The sequence below is a fragment of the Carcharhinus amblyrhynchos genome, chromosome 4 (assembly GCF_965287045.1).
Source record: "Carcharhinus amblyrhynchos chromosome 4, sCarAmb.v2.hapA, whole genome shotgun sequence".
Lineage (NCBI taxonomy): Eukaryota > Metazoa > Chordata > Chondrichthyes > Carcharhiniformes > Carcharhinidae > Carcharhinus > Carcharhinus amblyrhynchos.
This window is the reverse complement of record NC_137327.1, coordinates 50,942,272-50,964,664: the sequence shown is the minus strand read 5'-3', so window position 1 is coordinate 50,964,664 and position 22,393 is coordinate 50,942,272. Positions and strand designations below refer to the sequence as shown.

The window sequence follows — 22,393 nt, the reverse complement described above, 5'->3', positions numbered from 1 at the left end:
ATTTCCTTAGTCTTCTGAGAAAGTAGAGGCGTTGGTGGGCTATCTTAACTATAGTGTCAGCATGGAGGGACCAGGACAGATTGTTGATGATTTGGACATCTAAAAACTTGAAGCTCTCATCCCTTTCGACTTCATCCCCATTGATGTAGACAGGGGCATGTTTTTCTTTATGCTTCCTGAAGTCAATGATAATCTCCTTTGTTTTGTTGACATTGAGGGAGAGATTATTGTTGCCGCACCAGTTCACAAGATTCTCATCTCATTCCTGTACTCTGTCCGGTCTTTGATCGAGATCCGACCCACTATAGAGGATCAGCCATGATTATGTTGAATGGCAGAGCAGGCTCTAGTGCCAAATGCCGACTCCTACTCCTATTTTCTATGTTTCTATGATTCATCCCAACATCTCTTGCAGAGCATCTTCCAAACACACACACCTATTTTAATAACTGAAGTGTTAATTTATGTGAGTTTAAGAAAGACTCATCCTGGACATTTACCCACTCAGTAATTCTATACCAATTGGTGAAAGGATAAGAAATTAAACAATTTAAATTATTTACTTATATGCTGCATGACACTTTCATTCGGAACATTTGCTGTAATATTTTTATCATTTTTATTCAGGAGTTTAGATCTGGATATTCTGGTCCATTTAAAATTACAACACAGAGTAATCATCCCAATAATGTCAATGTCACTCCACCAGCGACAGGCAGCCCATGTGAAACGTCCCTGGTAAGAGAGAGTTAACATATTTCACCTCCAGTTTTTAAAAACAGTTATTTCATTGAAACATGATCTGATGTTGTAAATTTCTACTTTAGGAATCAACAACCAGCGTGTCCTCTTCAACAGGTAAATAAATGTTTTCTTGTAAAATCTGTCGTTCAGTTCTGCAAAAATGCATATCTAAAATAAAAGAGGTTTAAATAGAAAATTGGTTTCAGCAATTAAACTATAGCCAAGATATCTAAGGCAATGTAACTATTTCCAGACAGCTCCTTCATTATCACATGTTGAACTGTGCTGCATTTACACCAGTGTGAGACAGCTACATCAGAGATTTTGGCTCAGTTCATTTACTTATCCATTGAAGAAACCTTTATCAAAAATCCCTCTTCGGCAGCATTGAAATTAAAAACAGCCTTAATAAAGTCAATTTGGGGTGAAGATTACAATAGAAAGCTGGGGAGTAGCAGCTAAATTGCAGAGTGTTTCATTCACACAGTTCACTGTTAATTAGTTTGATTTGAATTGGGTTGAACTTCCCTCTTAATTACCAGTCATTCTGGAGCAGACTTGGGATTCAAATTATGGGCTAAATTTTATGCTGGGTGCAGTTCCTGCCCCCCACAGTGTCCACGGTGTAAAAATTAAGGTGAGTCTCTTTCCCACCCCTCCCTGCAGCATCTTAACAGCTGTCTGCCCATTAATTGATTGGGTGGACATTTTGCCCCTATCTGTGAGGAAGGCCCACTTCCAAGAGCTGCTGGCCAATCAAGTGGCTGTGTTGGCAGTCACATTTTGTAATTCTTAATCACTTCCCTAATCTCTCCCCCCCATTGTAGAGAACTAAAATAAGAGCATAAGAAATAGGAACAGGAGTAGCCCATTTTGGCCCCTCGGGGCTACTCGCAATTCAATAAGATACTTGGGAGAGGGTTTTCAGCTTTCGCTTTTATCAGGCAGGATCAGTACCAAGAGTGGAAAATGTCACCAGATATCCTAATCATGTTCCACATCCACATTAAAGTGTGATGCGATTGACCCCAGCCCCCGCCAGTGATAGAATGTGAATGCTGACTTTCAACACTGAGAATATCATTCTAATACATTGGAATCTCATTATCAGTCCTCTATGCCTGAACTGTTTCCCCTGGCCTCCCCATAAGAAAGTCTACTCACATCAGATGTGAAATCCGACAGGTTTACCAGGGTGTGCATTTGGTGGGCAGATCTCCCAGAGGAGCTCAGATGAGTGCAGCGTTTGGCATTGCCCCCTGTGGCATTGTCTGTGCAGTGCTGGTGGGGAGGGGAGAGGGGGGAGCTGCATGTGGGGCTGGATGGTTCCACATGAACTGAGCTGACCTTTAAAAATGGTGCCCCAATATTTAAAGATCTAAGTTACTTGCGGGCTGAGCTCAATCAGCTAGTGTTACGTCATGGGACCCGTCACATGTCTTTTTTTTAATGTTCCCAACAACATTGCAGTGACAGCCACCATTGGTGTTGGCTTTAATGCTGTTTTCCTGCCTGTCAGCCTTTACCAATATTTGGGAAAATTCCATCCCATGTGTGATCTGAGCTTGGTCTCAACTCCACCTTCTTGCCTGTGTCACATCACCCTTGATTCACCCCTTAGATTAAGAGGAGTTTAAGCCCTGCTTTGGCTGTTTGGGAATTCAAATTCAGCTTACTCGCTCAGAGTGCCAACTTTGGTGCGAACCTCAACATAACAAGTTGGGAGTGTAGTACCAGATTTCCTCATTGATTATTTACGTCAAGGCTACATGTTACCATCAATAAGCCATCTTTTCATTTTGCCTTTCCCATAGAAAGGTCAAACAATTAAGAGAATAATTAACATTATACTGCCCATGACCACAAACCCCACTTTGTTATTGGAACAGAATCATATTATTAAATCAAATGGATACAGTTGGAGCCCTCAATGCCAATGTAGAAGTAATCAGTGATAATCAATGGTAATCAATGATCCTTACAGGCTGAGAGACAGAATAAAACATTCTCTCTGATTCAATGTGAAGGTGGTGGATGTCACCATGCCCCTAATTAATTAATCTGTCACTGCTACAATGAGGCAATGATTAGTGAACTGTCGAATATGGCCAATGTTACCAGTCGTGTATTGAAATTATTCTGTTCTATAACAAAGCTATAATTCTCTTTGCTGTTACTGATGATGCTGCTTCATTGGAAAGACGTGGCTGACTTTAACAGATGTAGAGGTTAGTCATGGTCTCACATATAAACTCACAAAGTACACGGCTAGATTCCACTGCCGTGTGTTACTCTAGATCACTGCCAATCTTTTTAATCAATTATAGTCAATGGTTTAGTAAAATCTTTGGAGTTGTACCATAATTAGTTTCACTCACACAACAACACCCTAAGAAACACAGCTCAAAAAATTGAATCCATATTTATTGAATGTAAATAAAGATACATCAATAGATGAAGAGAGAATGAGAGTATTCCGAACAGAAGTGAGGTTCAATTCCAAAAGCATTCATTGCTCCTATCTTCACCCTGTCTATAAACAGAAAAGTATTTTGATATGTTTTCTTTTTAATACACAATGGTATATTTCCCGACTCCTCAGTTTTAATGTGATCCAATTCCGACTAATAACCCCACAGCAGACCCCAGGAATGATGAATTCAAAAGGTTAGTTTGTTGTACACATTCATACAACATAAATAGACATGAACCCACAAATACAGGGTCAACCACCAGCCAAAAGATCCAGTTTAAAATTAAGAAATAGTTTTCATAGAATCCCTTGTGCAGAAAAAGTCATTCAGCTCATCCAGTCTGCACCGATTCTCTGAAAGGACGGCATGGTGCCACAGTGGTTAGCACGGCTACCTCACAGTGCCAGGGACCTGGGTTTGAATCCCAGCTTGAGTCACTATCTGTATGGAGTTTGCATGTTCTCCCCGTGTCTCCATGGGTTTCCTCTGTGCGCTCCGGTTTCCTCCCAGAGTCTGAAAGATGTGCTGGTTAGGTGCATTAACCCAAACAGGTGCCGGAATGTAATGGCTCGGGGAATTTCACAGTAACTTCTTTGTAGTCTTAATGTAAGCCTTACTTGTGACTAATAAATAGAACTTTAACTCTGACAGAGTATCTTACCCAGGCCCTTTCCCCTGCCCTATCTCTGTAACCCCATACTTTTAACATGGCTATAAACCACCTAATCTCCATATCTTTTATATATTATAAAAGTACACAGTGTCACAAGATACCAAAGTATCTTCAATATGTAAATAAGGGCACAAAACCTGTAATAAACGGCAGCTTCTCCAGTCTGGAAATCGCCTGTTCGAAAACACAAGGGGCAAGACCTTCTGACTATTGAAGCCGATGGGATTTTCTGGGCCCGGTGACAACACACCCCTGTCGAGGGTTTCCTGGTGCCGTGAGATGGATTCAATGGGAAATCCCTTTGACAGTGGTGGGACCAGAAGATTCTGCCACTGGTGAACTGAGAAACATGCCGTGGGATGTCAGTGAATATTGCCCAAATATTTTGAGAAAATCCAACCAACCCACAGCATCATTTTAGTCGAGTATTCTGGGGATGGAAACATGGGAGATACTGTATTGAGATAAATGAAACAATTATTATTACAGCTTGTTTCAAGTTTCAGCTTAATATTCATATCTGCAGTGTTTTCCAGTTCACACATTTGTGATTAGGTATTCTAACATCATTCTATAATCTAGAAATGTCTTGGCTGTAAGCATTCCAAACTGGAGAGGTTACAGTGAATGCATTTGATTATGCTCCATTGTATGAGTATGACCCTATAAATCTTACTGTAAGTAGCACAAATGATCAGGACATGGATTTCCAACACCCCCAGTAAATGATTATTGAAATGTATTAGAATGTTTAATAAATTTGTATCATTACACAAGAATAGTGGCATGATGGGATAATTATTCTCGACATTATTTGTAACAAGCTGATTAATGGGTCTGATTGAACCTCCTCTTTTCACTATCTGAATAAATCATCACTGATTCATTCAGTACAAAACAGGGAATTTCTCACAAACACGTTAACCAATTTATTACAGAGCCTAGAAAAATATAACAGCCATGTGAAGACCTGATTGACGCGGCAGCCAGGTTGTGAGTTCTTTCCAGGAAGAATTTCAAAGGACTCAAGTGCACTTGTATTGACTTCTTCATTTCATCCTCTCTTTCTCCATTTAGATCCAAACAAGAGTTGTAATTATTTGTTTGAACAATGGAGAGAAAATGACAGTGAACAATGTTTGGATGCAATTAAAACAGCGAATATGTTCATGCAGAAATGTCACAATCAAATTCCTGATATGTAGGTAACCATTCTTCTAGAATATAGTGTCAGTCTCAAAACACAAACAATGTTTGATGTGTGTTTGAAGTAACACATCTTCTTAAAATTGTTTATATATTAAATATTGCCTGATATTTTCCTCACCTACCTCTCATTCCCAGCCTGCTGCTGTGCGAGACTCCCAGTGTTAAGGAGATATCTACTCTCCCTCTAATTGTATACATGAAAATACTTTTCCACCTTTCCTAGTGACAAACAGGTGGAAAGTCCAAATCACAACAAATTAGCGGTTGTATTTCTTATTTTATCATCAGTTAATTTAGTTCAAATTGATATAAAATGTAAAAATCTAGTTATAAAATGTTAAACTAGCAAGTTTCTGTATTGTATTCATGGAGTGGTTACTGAATTTTACACATACTCCAGTTGTGTTTAATAGCGTGGCCAGAGCCCAACACACTACAGGACAATGCTGAAAATGACATATATTCCTGAAATAGAATTATCACAGAGCAAGCCTTTGGCTTATTGAATCAATGGCAGTGATTCTCCCATCGCGACCCGCAACTTTTCTGATGGGTCGATGTGGGAGATGCGCATCGCCAGCTTGTACCGGGATTTGCGGATGTGCCGGGAACGCGTGCGCGTCTCCCAGAGCCGGGAAACGGTCACTGGTTAGTCCATGCTGGAAACCGGCGGGAAGACAGGTAAGTAATTTGAATCATTTTTGAATGTATTTTAAATGTGTTTGGCAGTTCATTATCGGGAACTTTCAGGTTCCGATTGAATCTCCCATCCCGCCAGGAGTACTTCATTCCGGTAGGATTTACACAAGCTCCCCGTGTCCTTTGAACTAGCAGGAGACCCCGTTGGAATGAAGGGGGGTCAATCAGGGGCCCCCAGGGGGATCAGGGAGTGGAAGGGTGGTGCCCCCTGGGCATGGGCATCCTGGCAGTGTCAGCCTGTGCCCCCTGCAATGCGCACGGGGCAAAATTCCCATGTCCAGGGAACTCATCAGGTACTGGGCAGTGCCGAGAGTGGGGTATATATTGTGGGCAGGGCTTAGGGGTGATCAGTGGGGGTGATGAATCCTGCTGCCACTCTGCAGACGGGATTGGTATGGGATGGAGGGAGGGCAATGATTGGGGTGGGGTGGGCGGGGGGTGGGGGTCACCTGCTGGGAAGTGTTGTGTCTCTGGGGGGAGGGTCTGACCCTGTTGGGGGAGGGGGATTACCTTCGCTGAGATGGGGTGGGTTATGCTTCAGGGCACTCCAGGACGGGAGGGGGGGTGCGGGGGGAGGGTGGTGGTCAGGGCAAGCCTGGGAATTATTGTGGGGGCTGTGATCGGGCTATGGGGGGGTGGGGGGGGTTGCTAGCTGGAGGGGTAGCACTGTGGGGGTCCCGGATTCGCCAGTGATCGAGCTGGCTACAAAACAGGGAGTCTGACTGATCTGGACCACAGCGTATGCACAGAGTTCCAGAACTGTCAGACTCTGGGGAGAATAGGCCCTGCTCCCCTCCTGGGTTTTTAATGAGATTCACGACTGGGACCTCTGCAGTGCACAGAGTGCAGAGATTCGGGTGAGAAGCTGAACTGACAAAACAGTCAGGATCTAGAACAGTTTTCCTGCTAATTCAGCACTTTTGGCAGAATCGTGGCCAGTACTTCCAATGTTTAATCTGTAGGTCTCTCACTTAGAGGCTTGATTGGGCTTGCAGAATAATTCAACTGTGTTACACATTACACAATGTTACCAAACGGCCTCTTTCTGGGCTGCATGTTTTCTATGATTATGATTTCTTCAAGCTTATTGAAGAAGAACAGCTGCGCATCAAACTTGTCGGGAAGCTAGTATTCAAGGCAACACTGTTCGATTGTACTTGACAAGAAGTTGATAAGCTGCATTTTGAACTGCTGCAGTCCAGGTGGTGTATGTACATCCAGAGTGCTGTTAGGAAGGGAGTTTCAGGATTTTGATCCAGTGACCATAAAGGAATGGTGACATAGTTCCATGTCAGGATGGTGAGGACTTTGAGGGGAACTTGCAGGTAGTTCCTCTCTGCAAGTGTTCCCATGCATCTGCTACCCTTGTTCTTCTAGGTGATAGAGACATTGGTTTGGAAAGTTAAAGGTGCCTTGATGAGTTGCTGCTGTGCATCTCACAGATGGGACACATATGGGGTGTCAATCAATCAGGCAGCTTTGACCTGAATGGTGTCGAGCATCTTGAGTGTTAATGGAGCTGTGCTCATCCAGGTAAGTGGAGAGTATTCCATCACATTCCTGACTTGTGTTTAGTTGATTGTGAACACGTTTTGGAAAGTTAAGAGTTGAGTAACTCTCTGCAGAATTCCTAGTCTGTTACCTGCTGTTGTAGTCACAGTCTTGATATGGTCCAGTTCAGTTTCTGGTCAACAGTATCCCCCAGAACAAATAATGGAACAGAATAGAATAGTAACATTATGAAATGATACCATGCAAGTTGAGGAGGAGGATATTTCTGCATTCATACAAACCAACATTTAAACATAACTAAGATTGGCTTTTAGGGAATTACTTGTAATTTGAAAATGTTAAACAGTGTTGACCTGTCAATAGATAACCCACATAAAAAACATTGTAGCTATTCAATGATTTATCTAGTACAACACAAGGCCAATATATAAATAAAATCAGGAAAGTTTTCACCTGTACATTCAAAAAGGTCACAGACAACAAATCAATTGAAATAAAAGTGAAACTAAAGCTATAGACTTGAACAATAGCAAAGCAACATCAATGAAAATCCAGCAGATTGGAAAAAAATATAGAAAGCAACTCAGGCATACAAGGATAATATTAAAAACTGCATAAGGGAAGTAATTTTTTATCACTGGAGAGATCAATAATGTTTAAACATAGGAACATAGGGATTAGGAGCAGAAGCAGACAAATTTAGCCCTTTGAGCCTGCTCCGCTATTCAATCAGATCATGACTGATCTCTCCCTGGTCTCAAATCCATCTCCTTACCTGTTCTCCATATCCCTTTAACCTGTTTTTTATTAGAAATATATCTATCTCCTTCTTGAAAGCATTTGCCACTGTGCTATGGGGCAGCAAGTTCCACAAGTTCATCACCCTCTGCGAGAAGTAGTTCCACCTCATCTCAGTTTTAAATCTACTGCCTCACAATCTTTACCTGTGACCCCATGTTCTAGATTGCCACATAACAGGATACATTTAGTCTACATTTATTCCAGCAATCCTTTTAGAATTTTACGTACCTCGATCAGAGCTCCTCTCATCCTTCTAAACTTCAGTGAATATTCGCCCAAACTATTTAATTTCTCCTCCTACTTCAACCCTTTCACCCCGGTATCAATATGATGAGCCTCCTCTGAACTGCCTCCAATGCCACCACATCCTTCCTCAAATACGGAGACAAAAATGGACACAATACCCCAGATGTGGTTTCACCAACATCTATACAATTGCAACAACACTTCTCTACTTTTCTTCTCCAGTCCTTTGCAATAAATGCCAACATTCCATTTGTCTTTTTTATTACACTCTGTACCTGCATACCCACTTTCTGCAATTCACGAACAAAGACACCCAGGTCCCTCTGCCCACACACATTTTGAATCTGCCTTCCATTTTGATAGTTTGCCTTTATTTATTCTGCCAAAATTGATAACCTCACACTTATCCACATTAAACTCCATCTGCCAAATGTTGGCCTATTCTCCTAGCCTATCTATAGCCATCTGTAAAATCTTTATCTCCTCATCACTGCCTGCTTTCCCAACCACTTTAATATCATCTGCAAATTTTGCTATGTTACACTCTATCCCTGCCTGTTGATCATTTATGAAGATTGTAAACAGTTGAGGTCCAAGGACTGACTCCTACAGCACTGTGCTAGTTACATTTTACCAGCCAGAGAAGGACCCATTTATCCCAACCCTCTGCTTTCTGTCTGAAAGAAAGAAAGTGGGGGGGAGCGATTCTCCCAGCCTGGGAGATTCAAGCGGAAGCCATTTAGCGGGCTTCCCAGATTTCTAGCGCCACTAGCTCTGCACTGATTTCTGGAATGGAGCTCTACAATTTACTTAAATGCTCATTATAATATCATTTATAGCGAATTAGCCCAAATCTCTGAGCCCACTTTCCTCTCTGTCCCTGATGTGGAGATGCCGGCGTTGGACTGGGGTAAAACAGAAAGAAATCCAACAACACCAGCTTTAAGTCCAACAAGTTTATTTGTAGCAAATGCCGCAAGCTTTCGGAACAGGCTGTCCCTTTGTCAGGTGGCTGGAAGTTCTCCGAAAGCTTGCGGCATTTGCTACAAATAAACTTGTTGGACTTTAAGCTGGTGTTGTGGGATTTCATTCTGTCTGTCCCTGCCAGAAGTGTGCCACTCCAGTGGGGTTTACAATAGTTCCCTACTGACGGGGAGCTGGTGGCCTGACCCCACTGGAATGAAGGGGGCCATCGAGGCCCTCCAGGAGGTCAGGGGTGAGAGGGTTTCCCTCTCCTTGGCTATCCTGGCCCCCTGGCACTGCCCGGGGGCAAAGTGACAATATCCAGGAGGCACCTTGGCATTGCCCATCAAGCATCAGCAATGCTAAGGGGGCAGAGAGTCCAGCTGGGTGACAGACGGAGGATGACCAGCAATTGGGACTGCGGATGAGAGCAGAGGAAGATCGAGGCTGGCCAGTGATTGGGAAGCCAGCAGTGTGGGACTATTACACGTACACCGATCTCAGCACTGACATTGACGTGACCTGGGATTTTCCCCAAAAAATTCTATGTTCCAACCTTCAGGAAAATGGGAGTAAATCCTGCAGGTTTTTTTTAGTATGATTTCCAGAATGGACCTGTGCATCGCAGAGTGTGCTAGCATGATTCACTCTGAAAATCTATGGGCAGAGCCTATTCCTGCCCGAGAGGCCGTCATCGTAGCACTCAACAGGCCACTGCACACTCGCCGATCTGTCAGTGCGGAGATTGGTGCATGCACCATGGTCCCTCCATTGCCAGCTTCCTGATCACTGGCTAGCCTGATCAAGGGCCTCCCACCTCCCCTACACCCAATTGCTGGCCTAACGGATCTCCCCGGGCCAGCGCCGATATTCCTCCACCCCCCCGATCTCTCCCCAACTGATCTCCCCAACCCCCACCAACAACAGTCATGACCACCACCCCCCGGCCCGATGTTCCCCCACCCACGCCAGTCTACCCCGATCTCCCACCCCCCCATAGCTTCGAGCACCCCCTCCTCCCCTTGCATGGCCAGCTTCGGTAGCCTCTTCCCTTCATCTCCCAATGCTGCAATTGCAGAATGGCAGCGGGTCCCTTAGCCATGATCGCCTCCCCCCTCTGCACCTCCCCACTTGGCACTGCTCGATGCCTGGTGGATAGTGCCATGGTGCTGCTTGGGCATTGCCAGTTTTTGCTTTGGGCTGTGCCAATCTGCTCCAATACTTCTTGAAAGAACTCCCATGAGGCTGGTGTCCCTTCAGCAAATCCAGATTAATTTACAAGTGTTAGAAATGCTCAGGCAGGTACTTCACAGTACAGAGTATACACCCTGAGTGCCGGTATCCCAGAGGCTCCATCTTATATAACTCTGCCGGCTCCCAGATTGGACAGTTATAACTGCCTCAATCAGGGAGCTCATATTCTAACAGGTCCACGTCATGGACCTCGCTAAAGTCAGTGCATCACTCCCCCTCTAGATCCAAGGAACCGCGATGAATTGTTTGTCTTGTGAACCTCTTGTGGCATTTAAACACCGTGTCAGGTTCCTCCAGCTCAGCGTCTGAAGCAGGTTGAGTGTAGTGAACTTGAGCTCATCTCTTTGTCTCAAGCATTGTGGCAAGTATTCACTCTCTTTATTGGGTGGTAAGGGAGTCAATGTGGCCAAGTCCACCGTGTGCATTTCAGACCCTGAAGTTGCCATGACCGGAAACGTTATTCCGAGGCTCCCATATGGATCGCTCCTGCATGGCCTGCGACTCTATGCTGGATTTGGGCCGATGCTATGAGAGGCACCATGTTGTCCTCCTTAAGCAGCCCTGGTAGTGGCTTGTTGTCTGTGATAACAAGGAATTTTCATCCAAAGAGGCACTGGTGGAATTTCTTAACCACGAATATCACTGTTAACCCTTCTTTTTCAATGTGGGTGTATTTGCGTTCCATAATAGCCAAGGTCCTGGGAGCATATACAATTGGGTATTCACTTCTGTTTGGCCATTCATGTGCCAATACCACCTTGATTCCACTTGGGGATGCATCACAGATCAGTAGTCGTTCTCTTCTAGGATTGTAATGTGCCAGAATGTTCAACGAGGAAAGCTATTGCTTTACTTTACTGAAAGCCAAGGATTGATGGGAACCCCATTCCAGACTTGTTTACTCTATAACTCAGATAGGTCACTTGGGGAACATGGATTACACGTTTCTCCCTTCTTAAGTGTACACCTGCCTTAGGAAATAGACTAAGAACTTCCTCACTTGATAGTCCCAAGGCCTTGCTGGAAATCTTCAGGGTATTTAGGCAAGACTTCATTAAGTCAGGCACTCTCTAGCTGACAAATGTTGAGCCAATTTACGTGGATCTCTCGCAACCAATTTTGCCCTGTTAGTTTTGGGCCCGAGTCCTCCACGACAATCATTGGTAACTGAACCAGTTGCCTTTCATAGGAGACGGGGACAAGGTGTTGTACCCAGAATTTGCAAAGGCTCCACTGTATAGGTTCTCAATCTTGCTGAGGTTTCGGTTAAAGATAATGGTTGGAATCCAGAGCGAATTTTATGGAACACTGATTCTCCAACCACTGCTATGGCTGCATCCATATCCATGTCCATTAGTACCGGATGCCCATTTAACCAATTATCTTGATTGGTTCTGATTTGGACATTGCTATGCAATTTAATTGTTAAAAATCAGGTGTAGGTGGGCATTCCAAGGTGCAAACTCTCCTGGATACCAGTCGATGGGTTGTTTTCCTAAATCTAGGTATCGTTTGTCTCCTTTTTTGTTTCAATGCCCCATACCTGCAACAATTAGAATTACTATTTGGCAGGATTCTGAAGGGACTTGTAACTGCTTATTCAAAGTTTGGCTTTGCTTTGGAGTTGTGCTGTGGGCAGACCTGGAGTTACACGTATCTAGATACTTCCTGAGTGAGGCTATGTAAACGCCTACACTCAAATGCTGGACTAAGCTCAATCGCACTGGCGTGGTTGTTCACTTCCCTTGGGTTACCTTGCAACTCATATGCCCCACTTGCAGCATCCTCCAATGATGAGGCCAGTTGTAGCGATTGTTTGAAGTCCAGTTGGGCTTCTGCTAGTAAGAATTTTTGGAAAGTTATGTTACTAATTTCAGATGGCCTCTAAGCATCTCGATAAGTATTAAACCAAATTCATATGCTTTTGCCGGTCATCTTAACCTACTTAGGAAACCAGTAACAGATTCCCCTGGCTCACAGATTGCCGAGTAAAAATTATAGTGTCTCAGAATCAGAGGTGGCTTGAGGTTATAGTATTCTCTAAGTAGTTCATTCAATTCTTGGAAGGTTTTGGTATCCAGTGCCTTAAGGAAAGTTAAACTCCAAATGACAGCAACTACTGAAGTGCCAAAGGCAGTCAGGAGAATTACCCATCTGCCATAACTGTCATAATGTCATTTGCCCAACAACGGTAACGCATGTGTTCCACATATTAGGCCTTGACCTGAACATCAGGGTCAACCAAGTCTAGTCTTCCAAATAAAGGCACAAAGCCTGAGAATATCTTACCCTAACTTATGCCAACTGTTGCGAACAAGTTCCTTCAGAATTATGCTTTATCACATTGTCACTGGAATTACTCCCATGAGGTCAGTGTCTCTTCAGCAAATCCAGATTTATTTGCAAGTGTTAGCAATGCTCAGCCAGGTACTTTACAGGACAGAGAATGCAACCTGAGTGTCAGTAACCCAGACACTACATGTTATATACCTCTTCAGGGCTCTCAGACTGGATAGTTATAACTGCCTCAATCAGGGAGCTCAAATTCCAAAAGATCCACCTCATGGACCTCGTTAAAGTCATTACACATCTACAGTGCCCTTTACTTTGCAATTGAGAATGGAGGAATCTATTTCAACAATATTCTATTCTTCAAATTCTTTGAGAATATTACATGTGGCGTGTACAATGGGGAACCTGTGGATGTGGTGTATCTGGATTTCCAGAAGGCATTTGACAAGGCGCTGCTTCAAAAAACAGCTGGATAAGATGAAGGTGCACGGTGTTACGGGTAATATATTAGCACGGATTGAGGATTGGTTAACTAACAGAAAGCAAAGAACTGGGGTAAATGATATTTTTCTGGTTGGCGATCAGTGACTAATGGTGTGCTTCAGGGATCAGTGTTGGGACCACAATTGTTTATGACTTATATAGATGACTTGGAGTTGGGGACCAAGTGTCGTGTATCAAAATTCGTAGATGGCACTAAAATGTCACTTTGCAGAGCAAAGTGTGCAGAGGATTCTGGAAGTCTTAAAAGAATATAGATGGTCTAAGTGAGTGAACGAGGGTCTGGCAGATGGAGTACAATGTTGGTAAATGTGAGGTCATCCATTTTGGTAGAAATGACAGCAAAATGGACTATTATTTAAATGGTAAAAAAATGGCAGCATGCTGCTGTAAAAGGGACCTGGGTGTCCTTGCACAAGAATCACAAGGAGTTGGTTTACAGGTGCCGCAGGTAACTAAGAAAGCAAATGGAATGTTGTCCTTTATTTCTAGAGGGATGGAGTTTAAAAACAGCGAGGTTATGTTGCAGCTGTATAAGGTACTGGTGAGACCATACCTGGAGTACTGTGTACAGTTTTGGTCTCCTTATTTCAGAAGGGATATACTGGCACTGGAGGGGGTACAGAGGAGATTCACTAGGTTGATTCCGAAGTCGAGAGAGTTGGCTTATGAGGAGGTTGAGTAAACTGGGGCTGTACTCATTGGAATTTGGAAGAATGAGGGGCAATCTTGTAGAAACATATAATATAATGAAGGGAATAGATAAAACAGAAGCAGGGAAGTTGTTTCCACTGGCAGGTGAGATTGAACTAGGGGGCATAGCCTCAAAATAAGGGGAAGCAGATTTAGGACTGAGGAGGAACTTTTTCACACAAAGGGTTGTGAATTTGTGGAATTCCCTGCCCAGTGAAGCAGTTGAATGTTTTTAAAGCAAGAATAGATAAATTTTTGAACAGTAGAGGAATTAAGGGTTATGGTGAGTGGGTGGATAAGTGGAGCTGAGTCCACAAAAAGATCAGCCATGATCTTTTTGAATGGTAGAGCAGGCTCAAGGGGCCAGATGGCTTACTCCTGCTTCCAGTTCTTAATGTTCTTATGTTCTTATTTGAGGAACTACTCCAACAGTCAGGTATAAGACCATGTTACTGAAACATGGCTAAGGGAGGGACAGGACTGACAGCTTAATGTTCCAGGGTACAGATGCCGTAGGGAAGTTAGAACAGGGGGTAAGAGAGGAGGGGGTCTTGCACTGTTGATTAGGGAAAGCATCACAGCCGTTCTGAGAGTGGATATTTCCGAGGGTTTGCCCACTGAGTCTATATGGGTAGAACTGAGAAATAAGAAGGGGGAAATCACTTTGATAGGGTTGCACTATAGGCCCCCAAATAGTCAGCGGGAAATTGAGGAACAAATATGTAAGGAGATTACAGATAGCTCAAAGAAAAATAATTTGGTAATAGTTGGAGATTTTAATTTTCCCAACATTGACTGGGGCAGCCGTAGTATTAGAGGGTTGGATGGAGAGAAAGTTAATGAGTGTATTCAGGGGGAATTTCTCATTCAGTATGTGGATGGCTCGACTAGAGAGGGGGCAAAACTTGATCTCCTCTTGGGAAATAAGGAAGGGTAGGTGACAGAAGTGTTAGTGAGTGATCACTTTGGGATCATTGGCCATAATTCCATTAGTTTGAGGATAGCTATGGAGAATGATAGATCTGTCCCAAAAGTTAATATTCGAAATTGGGACAAGACCAATTCTGATGGTTTCAGGCAGGAACTTTCAAAAGTTAATTGGGAGCCTATGGGAGGGAGAAGGGATGTCTGGTAAGTGGCATGCTTTCAAAAATGTGTTAACCAGGATTCAGGGTAAACAAATTCCTCTTAGAGTGAAGGGCAAGGCTGGCAGAAGTCGGGAACTCTGGATGACTTGGGATATTGAGGGCAAGAAGAAGAAAGAGGCACATAACATGCGTTGGCAGCTGGGATCAAGTGAATCTCTTGAAGAGTATAGGGGCTATAGGAGTAGAGTTAAGGGAGAAATCAGGAGGGCAAAAAGGGGACACAAAGTTGTTTTGGCAGATAAGGCAGAGGGGAATCCAAAGAGAGTCTACAAATACATTAAGGACAAAAGAGTAACAAGGGAAAGAGTAGGGCCTGTTAAGGATCAACAAGGTAATCTATGTGCAGATCCACAAGAGATGGGTGAGATCCGTAAATGAATATTTCTCATCAGTATTTACTGTTGTGAAAAGCATGGATATTAGGGAACTTGGGGAAATAAATTGTGATGTCTTGAAGGGTGTACATATTACAGAGAAGGAGGTGCTGGAAGTCTTGTAGTGCATCAAGGTAGATAAATCTGCGGGACCTGATGAGGTATATTCCAGGACATTGTGGGAGGCAAAGGAGGAATTTGTAGCTCCCCTAGCCAAGATATTCGAGTTATCAAGTCACAGGTGAGTTGCCTGGAGGTTGGAGAGTGGCAAATGTTGTGCCTTTGTTTAGAAAGGGCTGCAGGGAAAAGTCTGGGAACTACAGGCCAATTAGCCTCACATCTGTGATGGGTAAATTGTTGGAAGGTATTTTGAGAAACAGGATCTACGGGAACTTAGAAATGCAAGGACTGATTAGGGACAGTCAGCATGGCTTTGTGAGTGGAAAATCATTTCTCACAAAGGCGTTTTTTGAAGGGGTAACCAAGAAGGTAGATGGGGGCAGTGCAGTCGATGCCGTCTACATAGACTTTAACAAGGCCTTTGACAAGGTACCGCATGGTAAATTGTTGCATAAAGTTAAATCTCACGGGATCCAGGGCGAGGTATCCAAATGGATACAAAATTGGCTTCTTGACAGAAGCCAGTGGGTGATTGTAGAGAGTTGTTTTTCAAACTGGAGGCCTGTGACTAGTGATGTGCCTCAGGGATCGGGGCTGGTCCCACAGTTACTTATCATTTGTATTAATGATTTGGATGAGACTATAGGAGGCATGGTTAGTAAGTTGGCAGATGACACCAAGATTGGTGGCATGGTGGATAGTGAGAAAGGTTATCTCGAATTGCAGTGGGATCTTGATCAATTGGGCCAGTGGGCTGACGAATGGCAGATGGAGTTTAATTTAGACAAATGCGAGGTAATGCATTTTGGTAGATTAAACCAGGGCAGGACTTACTCAGTTAATGGTAGGGCACTGGGGAGAGTTACAGAACAAAGAGATCTAAGGGTACATGGAGTCACAAGTTGACAGAATGGTGACGAAGGCATTCGGCATGCTTGGATTCATTGGTCAGAACATTAAATACAGGACTTGGGACGTCTTGTTGAAGTTGTACAAGACACTGGTAATGCCACACTTGGGATACCATGGATGAAAGGATAAACTGGATGAAAGAAAGAGAGAACCCATTTGGGGTATTGATCCTTCAGTTACTTGTCCTATTCTGCAGGCAGAGCAGTGCTTAAAGTACGCACTAACTAATCAGTGATTCAAATGTAGTCATTGCTAATATATTTCGATTGTATTGTGATTAGATCAAGACTGGGGATTCCATGTTCAGTCAGGGTCTCATTGTCTAAGTGATTATGTCCAATGATTTATCTCCAACTTTGCTGATGTGATTTGAGATGGTGTCTATTTGTATTGTTTCAACTGCATTGTTCTTGATGTGGCTTTGCAGCTTGTCTGTCTCCATTTCAATGGTTATGGAATACAGACAGTGCAGTGATGAAAATGTGTTGTTATCTTTAACTGTGATCCTCAGTCACTGGATCAAAATCAATTATTAAAATCATTCAAAAATCTGTAGATTTTTAACAGTGGGCAGATCCCAGGATGTTAGGAGCAGCCTGTGAGGCAGCTGCTGAACTCTAGGGGCACCATTGCACAGGTGCCCCGATCTCCCAGTATGATCTGTCACAGCCCCACTGCCCCCCACGGACATTGCCCCCTCCCTATAACACCTCCTGGACATCACCATCCCAATACACCGACAGCCCCAGTGATTGCCTTCCACCTCTCTCCCAATCATGGCTGTTGCTGATTGTGCCTCTGATCGCACCCCCGGCCATTGATCACCTCCCTTCTCACTCCCTTTGGAGCTCCCCTCTGCCTTGGCCCTGCCCACAACAGGCCTTGCCCCATCAGGGTCTGGCTCCATGAGCTACCAGTGTGAGAATGTATTTTAATCAGGCATGCATCCTCACATTTAGCACCCGTTCCAACTCAGCACTAAATGCAGCTGAATCATGGGAAGCTGCCACGTTTCCATTAAAGACAATGAACCGAATGAACCTCATTCACAACTTTAGCCCTCTCCCTAACCAGCACACAGTGAGGCAGCTTGGGTACATTGCAGGCCTCAGGCCAGTACACTGTGTAAAATGATTGGTCCTGATTTAGCAAGGTTAACTGTTGCTGTCTCTTGTTGACTATTTCCATGACAATAATATTCTTTCACTCTCAATCTTTTACAGAGCATCAATCAGTTCAATTCTGGAAAATAAATTATTGTATGGAGATTGTGAAGGGGAAACACAAGTTGGTGAAACAGAAAATATTATATTTTACAATAAGAAAGTAAACCCTGAAAGTTTCACAGGACTCCAGTTTCCTAATTCAGATACGGTGAGTGTGTTTGGAAAATGTTGTGATCCAGTTGGAAGTGTGGAGAGTGTGGGCGGAATTTTCTCAAAAAAAATTCTAAGTGTAAAACGGGCGACTTGCCGGTTTTTCCAGCAAGGTTAGTCATTGAAATTTATGGCACTCTGTGCAATACAGAGGCCATGAAGTGACTCTCGCCAGTAAAGGGGGACATGGAATCTCAACTCGCCTGTGAGGCAGCTGCTGAGCTCTAGAGGCACCATTGCACAGGCGCCCTGATCTCCCAGTATACATGTACATGTGCATACTAAGTACATTGGAAGCTGTGTCACACCTCCACTGACCCCCAAGGACATCACCCCCTCCCCATAACACCCTCTGGACATCAACACCCCAACACACCAACAGCCCCAGCCGATTGCCCTCCACCTGTCCCCCAATCATGGCTGTTGCTGATCGTACCCCCAGCCTTTGACCACCTCCCTTCTCGCCCCCTTTGGAGCTCCCCTCTGCCTTGGCCTTGCCCCATCAGGCTCTGGCCCCATCAGACTCCACCTGAATCAGCCCTCCTGGCCCCACCTGCTCAGACCCTGCCCCTTGGCACTGCCCAGTGCCCAGTAGGCAGTGCCACTGTGCAGCCATGCAGTGTCAAGGTGTCAGAGTGGCACTGCCACATGCTGACTGCCCAGTCTTCCCCTTGACCACCTAGAGGCTTCACTGACTCCAATCCCACCAGCAAGACCTTTGTCTATTTTCCATTGGGGGGGATCATCAGTGATCCTCGCTGGTGAGGTTATCAATCATCGAAGGGAATAAGATGTGACCCTAAATGATTGTGTCTCGGGCATGTTAATTGCATGTTAACCATTAGTATTTAAATCAGCCTTGTGTCCTTCCCAGGTATGAAGCTGATTTGATAGGAGAACACGGCCTGCAAGATCAGGAGAGGCGAGAAATCGGGCGAACCTGATTTTTAGCCTCTCGCCCTATCTTACCAGCTTGCTATGTTGGTAAGATCCTGCCTTGTGTGTCGCAGTTTGAGTTCTGGAGGCAGGAGGTGTACCTGTGACCACGCTACCCTCTATCACTCTTCTTAGTACTGCAGTTTCTTTTCATCATTGCTCCCAATTTGAATGAGTCGTGTTCACTTGCTTTGTGTTCTGTCACCACCACCGGCACTGACCAGCGCCAGCGCCCATACATATAACCACCCACTCTCTCCTGCACACATACACAAACACTTATTTTTCCATACTTCAGTCAAGAAAATGAATCACTGTCCCATTCTGGGGCTGATTCAACGGTCTCATTATTTATAGGGAGGGGGGGATGAGCTGTATTAGATAGGATTGAAAATTGAGTGTAAAATGGTCTATTGTTTTGCACCCATTTCACATGGGACTAGTGAGGTTACAATTACCTTAGACGTTCTCCCCTATAACACTCAAAACTTGAATCTGATTACCAGCAGAGAGGAATTCCAGCAGTGAGTTCAAATGGCCTTGGGATGAGAATAGTAATTCTCCTGGTGTTGTGAGTGTGATTACACTTACTGCTTCCACTTGCACTTCACTGATGGTCGTGATCACTTCTGTGTGCCAGATTGGAGTCATCACAGACAGGATGGAAAATTCAGAGAGGCAGCTAAACACCCATTTACTTTGGGCTGGAATTCCTGGTTTGGTTGCAGACAGGACTGGAAAATCTCGACCCACATTTTGAAATGTTGATTTCTGTAAGGGTTGAGAAAAACCCCTCATAGTTTTCAGATTTTCCACTAAATGTAAGCACTCTTAAAGAAAAATAGATTTTTTTAAACCATCACCAAACATCACAAAGTATGTAGAATGGGATATAGTGGGCCTGCTAAAAGTCGCAACAGGAGTTGCTTCAGTGAGACTTGAGAACACAATTTCCCCGGGCTCTCCCAGATGGCGTGATTAGCTTTGTTTGGAGTAAAATACCCTTAGTGTAGTTGACATTGTATGTTCGGGTCTGTTTGAATCTTCCCACCCACCAGGCATGAAGTCACACAGGTGCAAGTTTCTATTGCTTTTTGAAACGAGAACCAGACACCATGACCTGTGAGAGGGAGGAAGGAGGTGAACACCACTGACTGCAATTAGCACCAGGGAACAAGGAGACAGAGCCTGGTGACCAGCTCCAGAGACCGAGTGGGACGGGCTCATGGGTGTCTGGGGGTGGTGTAGAGGGTGGTCGGGGAAGGGGGTCACAGCTGGCGTGGGTGGTCCAGAAGTTCATAAACGTAGCATATCATATGCCATGTTTCTGAACACACCTCTCCGTTCACCTGATGAATGAGCAGTGCTCCGAAAGCTCATTATTCCAAATAAACCTGTTGGACTTTAATCTGGTGTTGTGAGACTTCTGACTCTGCCCACCCCTGTCCAAGGCAGGCATCACCACATCACAGCTGCCAACTTCACAGAAAGAGAGGGGGAAAGGGAGAGCGGGAAGGGGAGAGAGAGAGAAATGGATGGATTAGATGGTTTGAATAGATCCATCCGGACCACCAACCTAATGAGAAGCTGGAGTGGTGGCTGGTTTTGTGCTGTCTAGTGCTAACTTCTGCTAACACATCGTAACTGGAATTTAAGACCTTACTGTGCAGCTATTGTCCACTGAGTCACCACAGAAATACATAAAATAGATATTGGTGAAAATAAACTATTTAGGTTGAATAGCCAAAAATCATATTTTTCCAATATGAATTTTCAAAATGTGAACAGTAGTATAAATTACTTTTAGCTTTTGCTGCAGTCTCACAGACATTTTCTGGAGTTTGCATTGAAATGAAATAAAATCTTTCAATTTTAGCCAGGCGTGCTTTGTCATGGTGTTTGCTTTCACTCAGATTTATACGACTGTCCAACTGCAGCTTAACTACTCACAAGTTATATTTAAAACGTGATCGTCCTTGGTACATAGCAATTTTTGCAGGCAAATTACATGCAGTAGATTTCTCCAGATATCTATGACTATATTTTCTGATCAAACTGTTTCAGTAATATTGGGGGCAATTCTCCAAAAGTGCTGAATTGGTGGGAAAACTGTTCTAGATTACAATTGTTTTTTCAGTGCAGCCTCACACCCAAATCTCCCCACTCCGCACTGCAGAGATCACAATTGTGAATCTCATTAAAAACCCAGGAGGGCAGGGGTCTATTCACATCGGAGCCTGATAGCACGGGAACTTTGCGCATGCGCATTGGCTCCAATCTGTCAGATTCCCCATTTGCTGGCCAGCCCGGGACCCCCAGATTGCTGCCCCTCCAGCCCACCCCTGTCACGGCTCCCACAATAATTCCTGGGCCAGCCCCTACCCCCTTCACCCCAGAGCGCCCTGATGTCCAGCACGTTCTGCAGCAGAGGTGATCCCCCATCCCCTCGCCCAGCAGACTCCAGCCCCTCCACTGGAGGGAATCCTCCCGGGAAGTAAGCCCACCCTCTCCTATCAGACCACCCCTCCCCTAGCCCACTCTGATGGTTGGTCTCCCTCCAGCCGAGACTGATCCTGTCTGCAGAGTGGCAGCGGGACCCCCCCAACCCCACCGATCATCCCTAGGCCCTGCCCACAATAGGCCCTGTTCCTTTGGCACTGCCTGATGCCCAATGGGCAGTGCCAAGGTGCTCCCTGGGCATGGGTACTTTGCCCCTTGGGCAATGCCAAGGAGCACTGGCTGGCACTGCCAAGGTGCCCTTACCTGGGGGCATCACCCTCCACTGCTCGACCCCCTGGGGGGGCCCCGATTGCCCCTCTTTCATTCCAGCGGCGTCTCCTGCTAGTTCCCCGAATGTGGTGAGTTACTCTAATCCCGCCGGAATGAAGTACTCCTGGCAGGGTGGGAGATTCAATTAGGCTTGGCAAATTCCCAACAATCACGTATTTAAACTACATTAAAAAAGATTGGAATTACTTACCCACCTTCCTGCCGGTTTCCAGCTTGGTCTGGACACCGACTGTTCCCCGTCTCTGGGAGATGTGCCTGCTTTCCCGGCACATGTGCAAATCCTGGAAAATGGCCGACGATGCAATTCTCCCAACCAAACCCACCAGAAAAGTTGCGGGTCACGATGGGAGAATCAGGCTCTTTATCTGTGGGATATTCATTGATCAGAATACCAGAGAGCTGAGCGTTACTGCAGTATTAATATTGCATAGCATAGAACATGCACAGGCCCTACACATGCGCTCACTGACAAGAACAGGCCTCAGGCAGTCAATTCCTCCCACAGTTCACAACATCGGCACACAGAATTGGAAGTAACAAGAGGGAGCCCAATCCTTCACCATTGTTCCACCACTTAAATTAACAGCCTATTTCATTACAGTTTGTCAACTCATTTTAAATTAAATCTTTAAATGTAGAAACAAATAGGGAATCTGGAAGACAGAGGAATAGAACG

General features: G+C 44.5%; 1 long non-coding RNA gene across 1 annotated transcript; it reads left to right on the top strand.

Annotated features, from left to right (window-relative positions):
- The first annotated feature begins 826 nt into the window (after positions 1–826).
- Positions 827–17,934, top strand: LOC145342583 (uncharacterized). Its single transcript, XR_013886570.1, has 3 exons — positions 827–858; positions 4,969–5,092; positions 17,839–17,934. It is a non-coding gene; the product is annotated as an uncharacterized LOC145342583 (long non-coding RNA).
- Positions 17,935–22,393: the final 4,459 nt, after the last annotated feature.